The sequence below is a fragment of the Stenella coeruleoalba genome (assembly GCF_951394435.1).
Source record: "Stenella coeruleoalba genome assembly, chromosome: 17".
NCBI classification, from domain to species: domain Eukaryota; kingdom Metazoa; phylum Chordata; class Mammalia; order Artiodactyla; family Delphinidae; genus Stenella; species Stenella coeruleoalba.
In genome coordinates, this window is record NC_137163.1 from 6,348,695 (window position 1) to 6,363,118 (window position 14,424).

Here is a 14,424-nt window from a genome sequence, read left to right on the forward strand (position 1 = left end):
AATCTGAGACTCAACACTGGATGTGACTCCCCGCTCCTTCCATGCAGTGTGTTGCTTATTTATGCATTTGCTCAACAATCACTTGGGCACCGAGCCCAAAGAACACGGGGGTGGACAGACATGTGGGTTCTGGGATTACCGCACCCGCTCGTGCGGCTGTCACTCATCTGATCCAAACACCCCAGTGTAGATTCATCCACACAAAGCAAAACAGACGCCCCTTGTTTCATGCAGCAAGGGCCTTGATGCCCCAAACGCCTGTATCTGCTTGGTTTCTGGTCTTTGTGAATATTCCTTACCTTTGTCCTGGATTCCTGGTTCATAAAAAGCGTGTCCCAGCATCTTTGCAGGCAGCTTCTCCGACGACCAGCAGCCTGCCCACAGCTAAGGAGGCTTTGACTGGACAAAGAGGAATGCAGCAAGCTGGAAGTCATGTGGTCTGGGTCCTGTGCGCCTCGTGGTTCCACCTAGCATGGGTCCTTGAGCTGGTCATTTGGTTTCCCTTCACCTAGACAGCTTTCATTCAGAAAATGAAAAGTTGGAGTAAGAACTCTGATGAGACCAAACACAAAGCCTTTTGAAAAACCAAGAATCAATTCTTAATTTGTCCTTTATTGTGGTACTGTAATAACAAAAAATGTACCATTTTAACCAGTTTAAGTGTACGATTCAGTGGCATTAAGTATATTCACAACATTGTGCAACCATCACTATTTCCAGAACATCTTCATCACACCTAATAGACACTTTGTACCCATTAAGCACTAACTCCCCATCCCCACGTCCCCCAGCCCCAGGTAACCAGGGTTCTGCCTTCTGTCCCTATGAATCTGACTCTTCTAGATACTTCACATAAGTGGAATCACACGGTATTTGCCCTCCAGTCGCTTGTTTCACTTAGCACGACCAAGGGTCACTTTTAAGCGCAAAGATCAGCCCCTCGTACAGATCCTGTGCGTTGGAATAGAACTCGAGATGGGATGCAAGTTTTCCTACACCTTATCTCCTTTGTGCCTCCAAACTACCTCCTCTGCACTTAACCAAAGAGGAAAATGAGATTAGGCAAGTGCAAGGAACTTAGCCAAGGCCACCCAGACTGACAGAGCCAGGTCCTGACTCAAATTCAGGGGCCTTTCTAATTCACTTATTTTTTTTCAAATCTTTATTGGAGTATAAATGCTTTACAACGTTAAGTTAGTTTCTGCTGTACAGCTGAGTGAATCAGCTATCTGTATACATATATCCTCATATCCCCTTCCTCTTGAGGCTAGAGATGGCAATAAAACCCCAGTTAACTGGATATAGCCCCACATACGTTAACCACAGACCCTGACATGGTTACTGTAGAGGCTAGTCAAGGGGCTCTGGCAGAGGAAATGCTATTCATCTCAGCGTCAGAAGAAACAGACCCCACCCCTCTGCCTTCACCCACCCACCTGTTATTTCTTCTGAAAAGACTGAGATTTGGGACCCACCACTGACTTCCTGGAAGGCTTGAGCCATCACTGAGGATCCCAGAATTCAACTTTCCCGTCTCTAAAGGGGGCCGAATAAAACTTGCTTCGCCCACGTTTCCAAAGGCCAGTCCACCTGCAAGCGTAAAAGCCATTGGAAATTGTAGGCAGTTCTTACTCGGCAGAGTGTCATGGAAAGAACATGGACAGTGTCGGAGTCCAGCTGGGCCACACTCAGGTCAGATGACCTCTCTGGGCTTCACTTTCTACAGACGTCTATTAAGCCCCTTTAGGTGTCAGGCATAATGTTAGATGCAGGGGTGCCGAGGCATAAGGAATGTACACCCACACCCTCCTGGTAGGTCGAAGGGAAGATTCAAGACAAGACAGGGCAAGCAGTCAGCATAGCATGTGGCAGCTGGTAAGCACCCGGTATCTCATAGCCTTTTCTATAATGTATTCATTCAGCAAGCATTGAGTACCTACCATGGGCTTAAGCAGGGCTTCTTAAGCTTGGCGCTATTGACATCTGTGGAGCAGAGTCCTTTGCTGCAGGTGGGCAGGGCCACCGTCCCTGGCACTGCAGAATGTTTAGTCACATCCTCTATCCAATAACTGGCAGTGACACCCCAAGTTCTGACACCAAAAATGTTTCCAGACCTTGCTCAGCATCCCTGGGGGGCACAACTGCTCCAGTTCAGCAGCTCTGGTTGAATGTTATACCAGGTGCTAGGTATACAGAGAGATGAACGGGACAAGGGCTCCCCCAGGACTCCTGGTCCAGGGACACAGACGTGAGAACCACCTTCCATTAGGCAGGTGTGTGAGTGGGGAGGGCAGCTGACACTGGGCTAAGGGGCATGTCAGACACGGCGCTTTCACGGGACCAGAGGGCACGGCAGTTAAGGAGCGCAGTCAAGAGGTGGCCACGGTCTAAGTGAGGGAGGACGTGGCCCTGAGCCAGGCAGTGCTGATGCAGACGGACAGATGGAGACGGGCTGGAGAAAGATCCCGAGGCAGAATGGACAGGAATGAGGGGGCGACAGGCTGGAGGACATTGGAAACCAGCCAAGCGGGACCTGACCAGGCACAGGGAGCAGAGAGTGGGGCTGCAGCTGTAACTACACAGTGTCAATGGGGTCTAGACAGTGCTGGGTTTTCGCCTCTGTGAACCGGGAGACACTCCCAGGTCCCCCTCCTCTGCCAGCCATGACGCAGAAGCCCAGGTACTTGCACGAAGCTCTCTCCCTCCCACTCGCCTGCCCCTTCCTCTCCCCTCCCTTGTTCCACAAGCTTCTCTAAAAAGGAAAAAAGAGAAAGCCCAAGTTCTTCTTGGGTCCCGGGAGGCTCATGCCTGGGGCCCTCCCTGTTCCATGTCCTCCCACCAGGAAGGCTCGCAGAGCCTCCTCCAGGTAAAGGGTGTGGGGGGCCGCCGAGCGGGACTCGGTGACTCACATTGAGCAGATAATGAGCTCTGGTGACAAGGGACCTAGCGTCAAAGGGAGCAGCGCCACCTCTCCCAGGACGAGCGCTTGGGCCCACGGGCTCATCCATGGGTTGGAGGCTGAGCGAGTGTGACAGCTTCCCTGGCATCATCCTCTCATCGCACCCCAGCTCCACCGCCCCCGCCCGGGAAGTCTTGCTTTTTTAAATGTGCATTTTGCAGTTAAGACAGCTAGCTGCAGAAGCAGAAGGCTCCCAGAGGCTTGAGACTGGAGGTTCCATCCTTGACTTGGGTTTTCCCACTTTTCCTTTTAAGCCCAAGCTTTAGCTCTGTTTCAGCACTTAAAATATCGAAACATGTTTCCTCTGTCCACTTGATCACTGATCCCTTCAGCTCAGTCAACCCATTCACACTACAGAGCCTGCCTGACCACTAAAATTCAGCCATGAATAACTGCACGGGTTCCAGTAATGACAGCAAGGTGAATAGCGTACCTTCTAAAAGTGGTGTCTTCGTAGATGTGTGGTTTAAACTACCACGTAGTTAAGACTGTAACAGTGTTAAGACTCTGATGATGAACAGATGATGGACTAAGTAATAGAAGAGCATAGACCCTGAGGCAGAGGGAGAACGCAGCCGCGAGATGGCACGTGTTTCACCTGCCCTGAAATATCCCTGTGTAAATAATGAAGCTATGTGGCGGTCAGGGTCCTGGCAGGGAAGTGTGGCACATGCAAGCTGGACGCACAAGGGCTCAACGATGGAACTACGTGCAGGAGGGAAACCAATAAGGGACAGCGCAGAATCTACGTGCTAGAAGAAACAGAGCCAGTTACCATCCCCCAGATCCAAAGAAGCAAAGAGGGGGAGAAGTTACCAGAATCCCAAGCGTAGCTACATGGAGAACAATCTCCCAACAGGAGCTGAGGTCCTCAGTAAGAGTGCAAACCTGATAGGGAGAATGGGTGCCCCAGTTCACCAACCTCCCGCCTGAGCTTCCTACTGGCCAAACTCAACCAGGCGTCCAAGGGCAGGTGACCTGTTGAAGGAGTCCATGCAGTCAACCTCCCCCTCTTCCCATCGTGTTTGGTGTCTGCACCTCACTGTTTGGCAGTTCATTATGGCAGACAGATGGGGAGGGAAGGGAAAGGGTGGAAGGGGTGGAGAAGGACAGTGAGTCCTCTCCCTCATACTCCAACCAGGTACTTAGGGATGAGGAAATAATTTTAACGTCTTCAGTAGAGACTTCTTGGTGGCCTTCCCAGCATCCAGCTTCCCCTCCCTCTTTTCTGACAGCTCTGAGGAAACCGACTCCAGTTCCAGGTGTGGAAGATACAAGCTAGGCTAAGCCAATCAGAATATTGCATCCCCTTGGAAACAGGATAGACGTTTGACCTAAGTCTGATTTGGCTACATGACTTTTCCTTGGAATTCTGGGAACTGACAATCCTGCTTTCCTGCTGGTTATAAATAAGGAAGAATGGAAGTCCTCAGATGTGGGGGAACGACTGGAGCCATGAAGAGAGCCAACGTAGGGATGAAGTGGGCACCATCAAAGGCAGAATGGAGAGACAGAATGAGACCAAGTAGCTAGTGACATCACTAAGCTATAGAACAGGCCTCTCTGACCTAGCCCTGCCTCTGTGCTTTTCAGCTCAATAACAATATATTTCCAATCTGAGTTGGATTTTCTCTTAATTACAACCAAAAAAGCTTCAGTTGATCCACACTCCAAGAGTTAAACAAAATAAAAAATACAGAGTAGAAAGAGACAATATATCTACCAAGCCCGTGAGGAAAAATATACTGATAGTAGTTTGGTCATCAATGTTTAAGCATACTACTTCAGTATGCAAAATAGGAAAGAAAGGCCACCTTTGTTGGTCATACCTACCAGTGTCCAGGGCAGAGATACCAACTGCCAGGGACATGACTTGTCACTGAAGAGGCAGTTCAGTGACTTGTCTAAGAGCACGTGTTTTGGAGCCAAACAGAAGTGTGTGTGTGTGTGTGTGTGTGTGTGTGTGTGTGTGTGTGTGTGTGTGTCTGTTTGTATGTTAGGTTCATGTCAGTCTATCATTGAAATTTTCCTCTGCTGTGTTCAGAAATTCTTCTAATTTAATTTTTAGTTTAAGAACCTGCAAAAGACCTTGATGGGGTTAAATCTATGGAAGCAGTTCACCCATGAAGCCTCCCGAGGGGCAGCCTCCCAGCTTCCGGCACCTCCAGCAACTCCCATGCCCCCTTCTGCTCACTGGACTGAACGACAAGAGGAGTTGCCTTGATAAGGGGCAGGGGATGGGTGATAAGACCCCCTGTGATTCAAAACACAGGCTTACCGACCCAGGTATTCTGAGAGACTTCAAGAAGGGAAGCTCCATTGATCGACCTAGGCACCCATGGCTTAAACTCATGTTGGTGTTACCTTCAGATCAACCTTGACATGACTACTGTAAGGTGCTCCCCTGGGGGCACGACACAACAGAGCCATACCTTGATGGTAGATGATGACCTAAACCCGTCTCAAAACTTGATTTCTCTAAGCTTCTAGGCTAGGCAGAAAAAAGCAAAGAGGTGATGCCAGGAGGGCCTGGACCTTGAGCAGAGACAAGCAAGGGGATCCCTTTTCATTTATTGATTTAAAACATGTATTTTTGAGCATCTTTTATATGCAAGAATCTATACCAGAAAAAGAATTGGCCATTGCTTCATTCCACAAACATTTACTGAGCACACACTTTGCCAGGTACAGTGCAGAGATATGGACATGAACAAGCCTGGAATCTAGGCCATTCCATTGTCCTCATGGCTCAGTGTTTCTAAATGTGTGAGACTTACCATATGTGGATACACATGATTTTAATTTTGTTTTAGTTCTACAGAGAGAATTTTTGTTTGTGCACAGGTAAGACATTAAATAACCGAATTACATAGTATGAAAGCCATCCTCTTTTTCATTTTTTTCCCCAACTCCACTTATTACTTTGAGAATAAAGCCTAAGTTAGGTACCATATGTTGTTAGCATCTTAAAACTTGCCAATTTCCTTCTCTTCTAACAGAAAGAGAGAGAGACGGAGAGAAAAACAAAACAAAACATAGAGAGATGGAGACAGAGAATTTGCCTTAGGTCCAGAGCCTTAGGTCCAGAGCCTTCAAAAATAAAATATCCAGGGAGAATTTAATATCATTCTTTCGTTATCCCTGGTTTTACTCTTTATGGCAACCTCTTTAAGTAATACTGGTTTTTAAAGAAAAATGACAAGTAAATACTGACAGCTGTCAAATAAGTATGGTGAAATTATGAAGGTGGATATAAATGATTGAATTTTAGAAAAATAAGAACATGGTATTGTGTTACTTTTTTTTTTTTTCATTCAGGACTGCTCAGATCAATATTGTGTTACTTTTTAACCAAGTTTTCCATTTTTCTCTCCTCAAGGTGCTTTACCATATGTGAGGATTACACAGCCCTATTCTGATGAACTCAAGAATCGTCATGTGACTCTCCAGCCAGTGAAATGCGGGAAGAGTAGCACGTGTCATTTCCAGGAAGAAACTTGAAGAGCCATTACGTCGTTTGCCGTGTCTTCTTCCCCTCTTCCATGGGACAGGCGATATTACACAGACAGCCTGCCCCATTTGACTGGGTCTGGATTTAAGCTGACATGGAGCAGAGTTACAACCAAGCCATGCGGAACGTAAAGCATGAGTGAGAAATAAGTGTTTGTTCTTGTAAGGCACTGAGACTTGGTTGTGAACTGGCATTACATAGCCTATCTGGACTGATACCAAAGGCCACAGCAGCATCTGACAGAGATGCAGTTGGTTCAGAAGAGTCTACCCTCACTCCTGGGGGAAAAAAACTCAAAATTTTAACCCTAATGCTGGATGCCCTATGAAGACACACGATGCTCCCAATGGGACGCATCTATTTAGGAGCAGCATCAGTAGAAGGCAACACCACAAAGGCTGAAGAGCCCTGTGCATGAGTAATATGAACTCAATTTCATTGGTAATATGGACCAGATAGCTGGATGGTCTTGAAGTCTTTAGGATGAGAGAGAAAAGGGAAATTACATACACACTATATGCCAGAGGCGATGTGCCAGGCCCTTGGTACACTTTCTCCTTTGGGTCTTCTTAAGAATGGACATTATGTCCATTGATAGTTGAAAAAATGAAGGCTCTGTCACCCAGCGTCATCCAGCCAGTAACCAGTGGAGCTGGGACTAGAGCCCAAAGCCTCTTGAGCTCCATTCCTTCTGGGGCTTCTCTTACTACACTGGCAAGATAAGGCTGGAAGAATGCCACCAGCTACGTGCATTTTCATCACATCCTATGTCGATATTTATCGGAAATGTGGAATATGAAGCCTTCAGTTAATGATATTAGATTCGTTCCCACAGTCATCATCTTTTCTGCAACTGCAACATCCAAATTGAATCTGGGATGGAGGTGGCAGGATTTATCAGGAATGGAATAATTCAGTGAACGCTGCAGTGGGGTTTCTCAATAGTCTGCAGGCTGAGTGTCGTAGTGATTGGGGAGTATTCAACCATCCTTCTCAAGTTGGGAATTAAAGCTTTTTAACCATGATTATATGGCCTAACATTCAGCTAAACCCAGTGAAATGACACTCAAATAACTATTAATCATGAGCAGTGCTCCCAGAAGCCCTCCCACATTTTCTCCTCCCCTTCTCCCTTCCTTCTTGGTTTCCTTAGCTCTCAGCCTCCATTCTTAACCTGGCAATAAGTATAGTCCTCAATCCATTCACCTCTGAGGTAGCCAATAAGCAGAGGAGGGAAGAAGAAAAGGCAGAGGGAGAGGAAGAAATGATGAGGGAAAAGTGTGAGGTTAGGAAGTGCAGGATAATTGATCGCTTGCTGTCTGTTGTGCACCATTATAGGCATGAGTTTCCATCCAGCCTCTCATATGACTCTTAGAGCAATCTAGATAGATCACCAATTAGTAGTGATCATTCAGGGGCCGCTAGGATAGGAAGATATAAAAGACATTTAAGGAGCAACAAATTTGACCTCTTGGCCCAGAATGGCCCAGGGAAGTTGTGCTGAGCGATATAAACTGTCAGGCATGATCTCCCTGAAGGCACACCGAGCTTTCCCAGTCCTACTCTATAACCTTACTACCCAGTACACAGTTTGCGTTTATAAAGAATAATCCTTCTACCTATGCTTAAATGCCAATAATATTCCTCAGATTCAGTTATTCTTCTAGTTAACATTCATTCAGTAAGTACTGACTGAGTGCCTAGTACGTGCCAGGTACTGTTGTAGGCATGAGGAATACAGCAGTGCACAGAGAAATAACAAGAAATCCTGCCCTGCTGGAAGCTTACATTCTAGCAGGTGGAGATAGACATTAAACAAAATAATAAGTAAAACATATACTATTTAAGGAAGTGTGAGGGGTTATAGAGAAAAATAAAGCAATGAAGGGAAGTTAAGAGTGTTGGAAGGAGGTGGGGTGTGATTTTAAATTGAACACTCAGAAAGTCCTCACTGAAAATATGACAGTTGAAGAGTAACTTAAAGGAAGTGAAGGAGCAAGCCATGAGAAAATCTGAACGAATAGCATTTCAGGCAGAGGGAACAGCATGTGCATAGGTCCTGAGGTCTGAGTATACCTGTGGGTTCAAGGAACAGCAGGAGGTCAGGGTGGACTAAAGCAGAGTTAATGAGATAAAAAGGGCAGTAAGGAGACTCGGCCAGAAAAAGAAACGAAAGGACAGATCCTGTTGGCCCACAGGCCTTTCTCATCTTTTACTCTGAGAGAGTCGGGAAGCAATGCATTTTGCGCAGGAAAGTGGCATAATCTGACTGGCATTTTAACCGGATGTTTCTTACCGTTGAACTAAAAACAGACTGTAAGAGAGGACAGGTGGAATAGGGGGTACAAGCCAAGGGCTATTGTACTAATCCAGGCAAGTTGCCTGGGAGATTTGGGACCTGGCTATGCCATTTCCATGATGGTCTGGAATTTGTTTCTTCTTCATCATCTACATTGACTCTGTCACAATTCAGGCCCTTATCACCACTAGCCTTTCTATTACAATAGCTTCTTTTTTGGGGATGTCAGGGGCGGTTAGAGTAGAAATTGTAATGAAAGTTTAAAAACAGAATTTCCAACAACTGCTTAATACAATTCAATTAAACATGGAAAATTCACCAAGGAAGACAATATACTTGATCATCAACAGATTTTCACTAAATTTTAAAGGATTATAAATAAACACATACATGCTTTAACTGCAACTGTATTAAATTTAAAATCTGTAATAATAAGATATTACGATAGCTTCTTTATTTTTATTGTATTTATTATTTATTTCTGGCTGTGTTGGGTCTTTTTTGCTGTGCACGCGCTTTCTCTAGTTGTGGCAAGCGGGGGCTAGTCTTCCTTGCGGTGTGCGGACTTCTCACTGCGGTGGCTTCTCTTGTTATGGAGCACAGGCTCTAGGTGCATGGACTTCAGTAGTTGCAGCACACAGGCTCAGTAGTTGTGGCACACAGGCTCAATAGTTGCTCCACAGCATGTGGGATCTTCCCAGACCAGGGTTCAAACCGGTGTCCCCTGCATTAGCAGGCATATTCTTAACCACTGCACCACCATGGAAGTCCACGATAGCTTTCTTTTTTTTTTTTTTGCGGTATGGGAGCCTCTCACTGTTGTGGCCTCTGCCGTTGCGGAGCACAGGCTCCGGACGCGCAGGCTCAGTGGCCATGGCTCACGGGCCCAGCCGCTCCGCGGCATGTGAGATCTTCCCAGACCGGGGCACGAACCCGCGTCCCCTGCATTGGCAGGCGGACCCCCAACCACTGCGCCACCAGGGAAGCCCCCACGATAGCTTTCTTAACTGGTCTCTGTCCATAGTCCAGTCCCCTGAGTTAGTCAAGATAGGAGAGGCTCTACTGCAACAAGGGATGAATCCTGGAATGTCAGTGACCTGATGCAGTAAAAAAACCTTCAGGCTGACTTCTTCCACATTTTGTCTGTACCCTCTGAAAGATGTGGCCTCCACACTCTTCATAGAAGAGGAAGACATGGAGAACTTTACAACTGTAAGCCCTAGAAGTGTCTTACAAATCTCTGCCCACGTCCACTGGCCCGAACCCCATTATGTGGCATTGACCTAATTTCACAGAAGGCTAGGAAATGTAGAGCAGCGTAGGAATCTTTGGTATGCACCAACATTCTCTGCCACACATCCTCCCGTCCTTATGCTCTTTCTACAGCATAAATATCACCGTGTCCCTCTCACGTTCATGAGCTGGTGATGTATCCCCATCCCATGACAGTCATCATGATATAATCAATAGCTCTTCCATGCGTTTCCCCCCTTCTTTCAGCAGTCTTTTCCTTTGTAAACAAACATTCTTGCCTTATAAAGGGTCTCTGGCAAAAAGAATGGAAAGGAGCTATTGATGCAAGGATTGCCAAGACCAATCCAAGATTCTGACCCTTGGAATTGAACCTATAACCCATGTCTTCTTTCAACACTCTGAGTCTACACTGTGCCAAACACCACGTCAGGCTTGAAGGTGCAAAGATAACCACATCCTCATTTTCAAACAGCTCGTGGTTGGACCTAGTGGCTTCCTGAATGGCCAACAGGAAGAAATGGTCAACTCGACATTCCTTCCCTCCATCCCTTTATTCCCAGACACTTACATGCACACTTGCATACACACGTGCATCTAATACTCCAGAAAGGAGGAATCTACATCCATAGAGACTCAAATATGGCCATTGTAAGCACTAATCTTTGATTCAGGCATTCTGGGGTCCTTCCACTAGTGTCATTTCCAACAGTCTACTACCATAATTTTAATCTCTCCATATGTAAAAAGATAGACTTGGGGGCTTCCCTGGTGGCGCAGTGGTTAAGAATCCGCCTGCCAATGCAGGGGACATGGGTTAGAACCCTGGTCCGGGAAGATCCCACATGCCGCAGAGCAACTAAGCCTGTGAGCCACAACTGCTGAGCCCATGTGCCACAACTACTGAAGCCCGCACGCCTAGAGCCCATGCTCCGCAACAAGAGAAGCCACCGAAAAGAGAAGCCCGCGCACAGCAACGAAGAGTAGCCCCCGCTCGCCGCAACTAGAGAAAGCCCGTGCACAGCAGCAAAGACCCAACACAGCCAAAAATAAATTAATTAATTAAAAAAAAAAAGAGACTTGGACCAAAGAAAATCTGAGACTTCTTCCAGCTCCAAAATTCTGTGCAGACCCATTGAGTGTCGTGCAGAGGCCACCTTATTAATTCAAACCTAGAAAAGAAATTCTCCTAAGTATAGCATTATTTATCATTTGCAGGAAGAGCCGAGAAGAACTCAAGCTGTTCAAGCTCCCTTCTCCTTGGCCAAGCACGATTTCCTCGCAAAAGTTTTGGGTGGGATTTTTTAAGCTTCCAACGAGGCTCTAAAGACTTTTTGGACATTGATCTGTACTTTTATACCATATGGTTTGAATTGAGTGGGAAGAAGTCAAGAACAGACAGAATGTACTGCTGTGACAAGAACCCAGTAAATTAGAAAGTTCCAAGAAAATGGATGGTTTAAAAATGCCAAGAAAACAATTGGGGGCAGGATGGGCAAACCCAAGGAGGTAGAGGAGAATGAATGTTCTGAAAGTCTGATGTATCCGATTTTCTGCAAGACAAACCACTCCAAAACTTAGTGGCTTAAATCAACAACCACTTATTTAGCTCATTATTCTATGGGTCAGGGTACCTGGACGTTTTTTATGGTCTTGGCTGGACTCTCTCTCTCATCTGCATGGACCATCATCCAGGACTATTCAGATGTCGGTGACAGGAACTTCAAGAGAGTAAGTGCCACGATCACTTTTCAAGTCTCACGGTACATCGGCTAAAGGAATCATATGCCCACTCCGGACTCAAGGGGTGGAAAAATGTCACACTTCTTGATGGGAAGAACTTAAAAAAAGTCAAGTAAATATAATGATACAGAGAGGCAGAAATGTGGCCAGTTTTACAATCTACTACAGATTTACCCAGTTTTACCATCTAGACACTGGAGAATTGGTTTAAATTCACTGGGATTTCACCTTGAAAAGCGAAGACTAGGGGTGGGAGAAGATAAATAAGGGGTTGACAAAAGGTGACCACTACTTTCAAGTATTTAAAGAGATCTCACAGATAAGAAGAATTACAGGACTTCCCTGGTGGTGCAGTGGTTAAGAATCCACCTGCCAATGCAGGGGACAAGAGTTAGAACCCTTCCGGGAAGATCCCACACACCGCGGAGCAACTAAGCCCATGTGCCACAACTACTGAGCCCACGCGCCTAGAGCCTGTGCTCCACAAAAAGAGAAACCACCGCAATGAGAAGCCCGCGCACCGCAACGAAGAGTAGCCCCCGCTCGCCGCAACTAGAGAAAGCCCGCGTGCAGCAAAGAAGACCCAATGCAACCAAAAATAAATAAAAATAACTTTTTTTAAAAAAGAAGAATTACATATGTTCTGAATAGGTTCATACAGAAATATTATTGTTAATGGCACCAGTCACGTAATGCAAAAGGAAGACCCATTGAACCATCAGAGCTTCCCATATAGGTAATAAGGAAGGGATCAGACATTAAGCAGTTGCCATGAATCAGAAAATCTATTTAATGCTCTCAAAACACATTTCCTTCCATATTTTAGAGATGAGGAAGTAAGTCTCAGCGGGTGTAAGTGACTTTGCTCAAGTTCACGAGCTAAGAATTGGCAGATCTAGGATTTGAACCCACAACTCTTTAACACCCAAATCTGTACTCTTTTGACACCATGTCATGCTGCTTAGGCTCTTTCAGGATCAAAGGAACAGAGACACACCCAGGTTCCATGTGAAAATAGACATTTGTTGTAAAGATAGATGGGGAAGAACAGAAATGCTGGGAAATGTCTCCGCAGCATGGCTCAATCTCTTATGCACCATCTCTGCTTCTAGCCACTTGCTGGTTCCCTTTCCTCTCGCACCCCTAGAAATCAAGGACCCAGAACCCCACTAAAATATGCTGCTTTACAGCTTGCAAATATGTTCGTTTAAATTCATTTACAAGAGTGAGCCTTTCCCTGCAGTGTTTGCATTTTAAATAATCTTCTGGAAACCAAGATAGCATAACGAGAGTTACCATTTGCTTAGCACTTTGTATACCACTCCTGATTCTCACCAAAAACCTACTACAAGTCAGTACGAGTATTAACAATTTATAGATAAAAAACTGAAGCTCGGGATTCAAATCCAGTCCTGTCTAAATAACCAAATCCAGTACCTTCTCCATTAGACTACACTCCCTCTTGAAGCAAGAGATATTGGGAACCAAGCAGGCAGTGTGAAAATGGGTGGCAGAGATAGTTTTTTATCAAGTGGGCTTTCCTTGAATTACACCACATTCTACCAGAGTTGATGTACGAGAAATTCTGGTCACTTGCAAATGAACTAGATCTGATTACTCTTGTCATTAACCTTAAAAGGTTTTGGAAGATTCTTAAAACTTCCTTTATAAATAGAAATTTTCAAACATATGTAAAAATAAAGCAAAAGACATGATGAACCTCCATGTACCCTTCATCCAGTTTCACCAATTTTCAACATGTCGTCAATCTTATTTCTTGGCAGGTTTCTAAGAGATGAATCCCAAACCTATGGTTGACCATGAGCTGCTTCTTCTTTCCCCAAATTAATAGCCAAGGAGTGCTGGAGCAGGAAGCCATCCCCCCAGCATCCTTTGGGATGAATCTCTCATTTTTAAGGGAGAAGGGTAATGTCAAGAAATAGAACTGGACTTGCTCAGAGTCACACACTGAGGTAGCAGAAAAGGAAGGGTGAGGACCAGAGTCTCCTGGCTCCAAGCTCAGAGCCCTCCCCCATAGACCAGCCTTCCCCAAGGCATCAGAATACTTTCTTGGTACCCACTGCCTAAGCAGCCACTGCCACCTCCAGAGGAGAAAGAGGTCAATGCAGCTTGGATTTGGTCTCCACCCAGCAGGATCAATGGACTTTGTCATTTATGCCCTTCTCTGACCTTCTTACTCTTTCAAGGGTAATTAACTAGCCAAATGGGTTCCCTCTACTGAGACTTGGCATACAAATAGTCACAACCCCGCCAACTGCTGGTGACAAAATCACTCCTGAGAGGTCCCACTCGGTCCTCCATTGTCATGACCTTCATTGATTCAGCTTTCCTTATTCGAAAACTTGGTGTCTCACAAAGATGGCAGATTTGCCTGTGGAGGCAACACACTTCACAGACATCCTTCTGCCACTTGGCTCCCGTGGCATATTTCCTGGTGAGAAATGACCTTTCCAGGGTGAATGCAAATAACTAAGGGGTTAGATAGTGCATGGACATGGCATCGAATGACCCTTCTCAAACTGGGAACTTTTGGAGATACATGGTAGCTTTCTAGGGAGGTCCTAGAAGCCATGGGATAAGCATCTTCTAGGTAAGAACATTCATTTCACAGCAACTGCAGAGCTGGAATGTCCAGAATGA

The 14,424-nt window shown here is 45.8% G+C and overlaps 1 protein-coding gene across 8 annotated transcripts in view; it reads right to left on the reverse strand.

Annotated features, from left to right (window-relative positions):
* The window catches only part of KHDRBS3 (KH RNA binding domain containing, signal transduction associated 3), a 623,624-nt gene that overhangs the window by 450,673 nt on the left and 158,527 nt on the right, over positions 1–14,424 (reverse strand). For all 8 annotated transcript variants that reach the window (XM_079901866.1, XM_079901864.1, XM_079901860.1 and 5 more), the window contains one exon: positions 300–516. The gene's annotated coding sequence lies outside the window, so the exon portion shown is untranslated. The remainder of the gene's footprint in view (positions 1–299; positions 517–14,424) is intronic.